The sequence below is a fragment of the Petaurus breviceps genome, unplaced genomic scaffold (genome assembly GCF_028583685.1).
Source record: "Petaurus breviceps papuanus isolate PSGF00001 unplaced genomic scaffold, PetGlider_PUasm1.0 90683, whole genome shotgun sequence".
In the NCBI taxonomy this organism is placed as follows: domain Eukaryota; kingdom Metazoa; phylum Chordata; class Mammalia; order Diprotodontia; family Petauridae; genus Petaurus; species Petaurus breviceps.
In genome coordinates, this window is record NW_027187308.1 from 4,796,849 (window position 1) to 4,804,358 (window position 7,510).

Consider the following 7,510-nt stretch of genomic DNA (forward strand, 5'->3'; position numbering starts at 1 on the left):
AGCGACTCTACTAAATACACCTTCCCCAAATCTGCTCTCTCTTGTATCCTCCCCCATGCCCCCACCCAACTTTCCAGTAGGGCAAGAGGGATTTCTATACCCCAGTTTCTATATATCTTATTTTCCAGTTGCAGTTAAAAAACATTTTTTTCTTAACATTTGTTTTTAAAACCTTGATTTCCAGATTCTTTCCCTTCTTCCCTCCTCACCCACCCCCACTGGGAAGACAAGCAATTCAATATAGGTTGTACATGTGTAGTTACACAAAATGTTTCCATAGTAGTTATATTGTGAAAGACTTAACTCTATTTCCTCCATCCTATACCACTCCCCACTTATTCTATTTTCTACTTTGATCCCATCCCTTTTCAAAAGTGTTTGCTTCGACCCGACTGCCTATGTCACCGCTGGTTGGGGTGCCATCTTGCTCTTGCTTGCGTCTGTGGTGGGATTGGATGGGACTGTGGCAGCGGCGCGCTGGTGCCCAGCCCTGGCGATCCCCTCCTCTCCGCGGGCTCCGCGCTTGTCGGGCCCGGACGCTGGGTGGCGGGGGCGCCGGGCTGAGGGGATGTCCGCCTTCTCGGAGGCGGCTCTGGAGAAGAAGCTGTCGGAGCTGAGCAACTCACATCAGAGCGTGCAGACGCTTTCTCTGTGGCTGATCCACCACCGCAAGCACTCGAGGCCCATCGTCACCGTGTAGGAGAGGGAGCTGCGCAAGGCCAAATCAAACAGGAAACTGACATTTCTTTATCTTGCCAATGATGTCATCCAGAACAGCAAAAGAAAAGGGCCAGAATTCACAAAAGATTTTGCACCAGTCATAGTTGAAGCCTTTAAGCATGTTTCCAGTGAGACTGATGAAAATTGTAAAAAACATCTTGGAAGAGTGCTGTCTATTTGGGAAGAAAGGTCTGTTTATGAAAATGATGTGTTAGAACAACTTAGGCGATCTCTCTATGGTGATAAGAAGTCTAGAAAGCATTCATATGAACAGATAAAGGTGGATGAGAATGAAAATTGTTCAGCACTAGAATCACCAAGTGAACCTCCACAGACTACAGATCTCATTAGAGCCTTACCATGTTTCCCCATAATAAGACCTATCCTGAAAATAAGCCCTCCCCTTACTGTGTAAGATTCCTCTAAAATAAGCCCTCCCCCAAAAATAAGCCCTATTGAGATTGCTACTGTAGTGAAGGTGACCCCCTGCGCTACACTGCTACATTATGGTACCCTCTGTATGCACCGTCCCCCCCCACCCCCAAACGCTCGCTGCACTCCGAGCTGCATCCAATCAGAGCTGCAGCAGTGAGCGCATCATCCTGTTCTTCCCCAGTGATTTGCTTATTGAATAAAGGTACATTTTTTTGTTCACATTTACCTGTTTATTAAAATTGCTGTCAATGTTCATTAAAATAAGCCCTCCCCTGAAAAATAAGCCCTCTGGTGTTTTTCTGTCCAAAAAAAATAATAAGACAGTGTCTTATTATCGGGGAAACATGGTACAAGAACTTGAAAATGCAGCCTCTGGTGATGCTGCAGTTCATCAGAGAATAGCTTCTTTGCCTATTGAAGTCCAAGATGTATCTCTACTTGACAAAATAACAGATAAAGAATCAGGAGAACAGCTTTCCAAGATGGTAGATGATGCATGCATGCTGTTGGTGGATTGCAATGGTCGATTGGCAGCAGAAATAGATGATAGGAAGCAACTAACTCGAATGTTATCAGATTTTTTTCGTTGTCAAAAAGAAGCCCTTGCAGAGAAAGAACATAAGCTGGATGTGTTGGACAAGGGTGTATCTTCTAATGATGTCGTCATCCATTAGCACACCCATCCTGCTAAAAATAAATATCAAACTCAAAAAAAAAAGTGTTTGTTTCTAACTACCCTCTCACCCAATCTGCCCTCCCTTCTATCATCCCCTCTCTTATCCCCTTGCCCCTACTTTTCCTGTAGGGCAATATACCCATTTGAGTGGGTATGTTATTCCCTCCTTAAGCCAAATTCAATGAGAGTAAGCGTGACCCTTTCCCTTTCACCTTCCTGTTCTTCCTCTCCACTGTAACAGTTTTTCTCTTGCCTCTTTTATAGGAGATAATTTACCCTATTCTATCTCTTCTTTTCTCCTTCTCCCAATACATACCTCTCTTGCCTCATAATTTTATTTTTTAGATATCATTCCCTCATATTCAACTCATCCTGTACCCTACCTCTGTGTATACATGTATATACACTCACATATATATTTATACACACATCTACCCTCCTATACATACATACATCCTTTATTTGTCTTGGTAAGTGGCTTAGTCAGTCCACTTTTGGGCATCTATTAAACCTATGAAGTAAGAAAGGTTTTGTTTTTAACTCTTTCATGAAAGTTAAATTACACTCTTATCTGAAGAGGGAAGATAAAACTAAAAACTAAGAACTTCTGATATTCTAGATGGATTCCAGCTTTCACATTACCTTTTGGGGAGGGAGGATATTTTCCTATATCTTACAAATTGCCAAAATTATATTCAATACACAGGGGGAAAATCAGAATATATGGGTATGGAAAACAGTGGACTACAAAGTCAAAATTTGTTACTCAGTATGCAAAACACAAATCATCTCTTAATTGCCAAGTCCAATGGCTTTTTCTCAATCTTCATTCTCTTTGATCCCTCTGCGGCCTTTGACACTGTTGATCACTTGGTCCTCCTAGATACTATCTTCTCTCTGGGTTTTGGTATGCTACTCTCTCTTGTTTTTCCTCCTACCCATCTGACTGCTCCTTCTCTCTCTCTTTTGCTGGATCCTCCTCTAAATCACACTCTCTAACTGTGGCTTTCTCTCAGGATATTGTTCTTGGTCCCCTTCTCTTGTTTTCTCTCTCTATTCTACTTCACTTGTTAGCATTTTTAGGCTGATGATTCCCAGATCTACTTTTTCTGAGCTAATCTGTCTCCTGATCTCCAATCACCTTTCAGACATTGAACTGGATGTCCAATAGACATCTTAAATTCAATTCATACAAAGCAAAATTCATTATCTTCCCCCCTAAACCAGATATATGTGTGCCCTCCTACATTCCCTATTACTATAGAAGGCAACACCATTCTCGAAGTCCCTCAGGCTCACAACCTAGGAGTTATCCTGGACTACTCTCTCTCATGCCCCATTTCTAAGCTGCTGCAAAGGCTTGTCAATTTCACCTTTGCAATGTCTCTTGAATATGCCTCCTTCTATCCTGACATTGCCACCTCTCTGATGTATCACCACATTCCTAGGTTACTGCAGTAGTCTCTTAGGGTAGTTACCTGCCTCAAAAATTTCTTCACTCCAATATATTCTCCATTTAACCAGTAAAGTAATTTTCCTAAAATGCATGTCTGAACACATAAACTCCCTATTCAATAAACTGGTGGCATTCCATGCTTCTAGGAACACATGTAAAATGATCTTTTTGACATTTAAAACCCTTTGTAACGTTGCCCAGTTTTCTTACACCTTATTCTCTAACATGTACTTTTGGATCCATTGACACTTGCCTCCTGACGGTTCCACAAACAAGATACTCTATTTCTTGGTTGGAGGCATTTTCTCTGGCTGTCCCCTATGCTGGAAGTGTTCTAACCTCCCTGGTTTCCTTAAAGTGCCAAATAAAATGACATCTTTTATAGGTAACCCTCCCTAACCCATCTTCATTCCAGTGCTTATCCTCTCTTAATTATTTCCAATTTTTCCTGTATACAATTTGCCTAGTCTATATTTGTTTGTATGTTGTCTCCCTATTAGATTATAAACTCCTTAAGGGCAGAAACTGTCTTTTGCTTAGCATTGGTTCCCAACATATAATGGGCACTTAGTAAATATTTGTTGAATTTAGTTTAATTGAAATGTAAAGCATTAATAAACCTTATCTAAGTTGCTGTTGTTTTTTTAATGTCAATGAATTTCAAAGTCTTGGTCTCTATTAAGAGAAAAAAAAGTAGTATTAATCCCAATCAGTTAACAAGTATTTATGGACAAAGGAAAAGATGGGGAGGAAAAGAACAAATACATACATGAAATTCACATTCCAGCATCTCTTACTCAACTTGAACCTCTGGAATTTGGGGCACATTTAGTTTTAGGAAATATATAATTTAAAAGATTATTTTAAAAAATTGAAAGACAGTAGATTTTTAAAGACAAAATAAAACAGAAATCTGATGATTTCATTCCCTTTACATTAACTTAGTGAATTTTAGATTTAAACATCAAATCATAATGGAAGCAATATGAGACTTGAAATCAGAGGATATGAATTTGAATCCTGAATATGTTATGCACTAGTTTAATCTTTGGCAAACTTCTTTCAGTCTTAGTTTTCTTATCTATAAAAATGGTATAGTAACAAGTATTCTCTTATCTCATAAGGTTATTGTTAGGCTCAAAATAAGGAATGAGAGTAAGGTGCACTTATTTGTAAAGATTTATGTAAATATCAGTTCTTGTGAGTGACTACCTGAGACAGCGGGAAAAGTATTGGTCCTGGATGAACTGGCACATTTTTTTTATTTTTTTTTAAAGCAATCAGGGTTAAGTAACTTGCTCAAGGTTACACAGCCAGGTGTTTCTGGGTGGGTGCTAAGTGTCTGAGCCCAGGATTCAATCTCCAGATCATCCTGACACTGGAGCTGGTGCTCTTACTCGCTATGTTACCTGGCCACCCCTGAGCTGGCACATTTACTAAGCTCCATGATCAAGGACAGGTCATTTAACCTGTGTGGGCCTCAGTTTCCTATAAAATGGTGATAATAATACCTGCATTACCTTCCCCAGAGTGTTGCTATAAGGAAGAAAAATGTAAAACCTTAAAAAAATGTAAATTGAGTTATTATTATCAGAGACAAGGGCATATATTCTGCTTTTCTTGGGATATATTTGATTATTTCCAGTGAGTCTTAAGAAAAAAAAGTCATCAAAATTCAACAGAAGATAATAAGAATAGACATAGATTTACATCTCCTATTTAAAAAAAAAAACTTTGAAAATTAAATATAATGCAAAGAATGTTGAAGCCATAAGGGAGTTTAGTGATTATTTACTCGAAAATATTAAATTCATGTGACCTGAAGAAGAAAAGTGATTTGGTTTACCAAGTGGTTTTTAGATCACATAGTTAAAGGCAGAGCCAGGACCAGATCTCCTGATTACCAAATTCATTTTAATAGCTGTACAAAAATGCGTATAATATCATTGTCAATTTTTTTTATCATTACAGACATAATAACAACAATTTTAATGGAAATTTAAGTATTAGCCTAATACCTGGGTTTGTTCTAACATTAGCATTTGCTGACGTCTCCCAAAAAATAGTCCTCTACCAATTAGCTAAATTTTGTATAACAACAGAGTAAATGAATAATTTCTGACACTTAGAAAATTAGAACTGGAATCCAACTCTGTTTAAGTCTTATTCAGCCAAGGCACAACTCCAAGTGGATTCATTTGGAGCAATAAGAAAGAAGAAATTCTTGTAACCCAGTAGGCAAATATGATAATGCTTTAGATAAATGAGGTGACAAATTTCTCAGTATAATCACCTTCATATTATTTCTGTCTAGGGAAAGCTAGATTATACTGTGATAAAACTTTGTGAGCTCATGGAATACCAAGAAGAACTCTGGATCTGCAATAATGAGAAATAGATATTGACTCCAGCCCTGAGAGTTACAGAGCTGTGATTATGATGGCGTCACTTCATACTGTAGCAGGTGAAAAATGAAATGACTGAGAAAACAAAAGTTCGAGATTCCAAGCACAATGATTTATTAAGCAATGCATACCAATTGCCTAACAAACTGGAACAAGGCCTTCGCAGCTTGAAGCTAGACCCCAAATACAGAGGGAGACAGATATTTATGCATTAAAAATAACAGATCAAATAAGACCAATTAATTGAAAGAAAACAATTAGGATACAAAATTAGGTAATCCTATTTTTAATTGGAAGAAAAATTAAGGGTTTTTTGAATTGGGAGGGGGAGAGTGGACAAGTACAATTTCCTGAAGTTGTCCCAATCCTCTCCAAGGGTCTATATTCCATCAGAAGAATAAAGAAACAGTAACTGACTAATATGGGCCAGTTTTCAGATAACACATATAAGTTGCTTGAGATGTAAAATTGTATAAAAACTTCTTGCATCAATCTTTGGGTCTGACTGAGTTTCTGGTCAGTATAACCTAAGTACTTAGTTAAGGGTCTCTAAGCAACAAGCAAAAATGATTCAGCTTCTCAGCCATGCAGGGCTAAGTTCAAACAATGTAATAAAGTTTTCTCATAATTCCCATAATTGAATAGTTTTCTCACAAGACAGAAATTGAACTAGACCCATAACTGAACAGAAAGGAAGCTGACCTCTATCTAGAATTGAGTCACAAGATGGAGTCAGTTTGCTTCATTCAATTCCCACAATTCCCTCAAAAGCTTAAATTCTAACCATGATTATTTTTAATGACACATAGGAGTAGAGGACTAGATGACGTCTCATTATTACCATCAGTTCATTTTTAGCAGAAGAAAAATGGTTCCAAATCATTAATTCTTATTTGTCCATCTTTGAATAAATGAAATATAATTGCTTTTTAATTTTTTTATTCTGAACTTAAAAGCAGAAAATGAGCATTTCCATATATACAACAGAATTTAAAAATCCATTTCCTAACACTTCTTTAAAAAATTTTTAAAACTTCACACTTATTTTTAAAACAGTCCTGCTTATCTTTATTTCATTTTGAACCTTTTTTCTGTTGTATCATGTACACTTATAAAAATGTTTTAGTGACTAATTTTTTTTGACGGGAATAGGCATAATTTTCGTTAACCCACTCTATCCCCTTACCCCAATAAAAATTGAGCTAAACTATCCCCTTTAATGTCTGCCCATCATCTCCTTTCCCACCTGATTCCATGTTGAATTTACTATGTTTCTACATAAAATATTAGCCATCATCATTAGTCCCTTTGAATTGCTAGGATGTGTTTACCTTTACTTGTTTTTCTTTACTCCTGTGTTTTTATAACTTGACTCTGATAAACCTAATCAGGAATGTTTAGAGGCCCTATATTATTAAGTCTATTCCTCCCCCACAACATTATTTTCAGTTTTATAAATTATTCTTGATTGTAAAATTTCATCTTTTGCTTAGTAAAATAGTATATTACAAAGCTTCCCCTTCTTTAAAAGGGTATCTGCTAGGTCTTATTTTATCCTGACCATGGTTTCTTAGTACTTGAATTCTTTCTTTTTGGCTGCTTATAAGGGTAAGAGAATTTGAAGATCTTTCTTGCCCCTTAAAGTGCCTCACTTGGAGTCCAACAAGAAAAATTTGCTTAGGGGAGGCTTGTTTTTCAGGAAGACACATACTTTTGTTACTTTGTAATTAGTGTAGCAGCAAGCACCCCAGAGTCCCCCAGGGTGGCTGCCAACACAGGTTCTTAGATCTGCTTTGCTAAAGGAAAGCAACTCAAAAT

General features: G+C 37.4%; 1 pseudogene; it reads left to right on the forward strand.

Moving 5' to 3' along the window:
• The first annotated feature begins 539 nt into the window (after positions 1 to 539).
• Positions 540 to 1,887, forward strand: LOC138144059 (regulation of nuclear pre-mRNA domain-containing protein 1A pseudogene; annotated as a pseudogene).
• Positions 1,888 to 7,510: the final 5,623 nt, after the last annotated feature.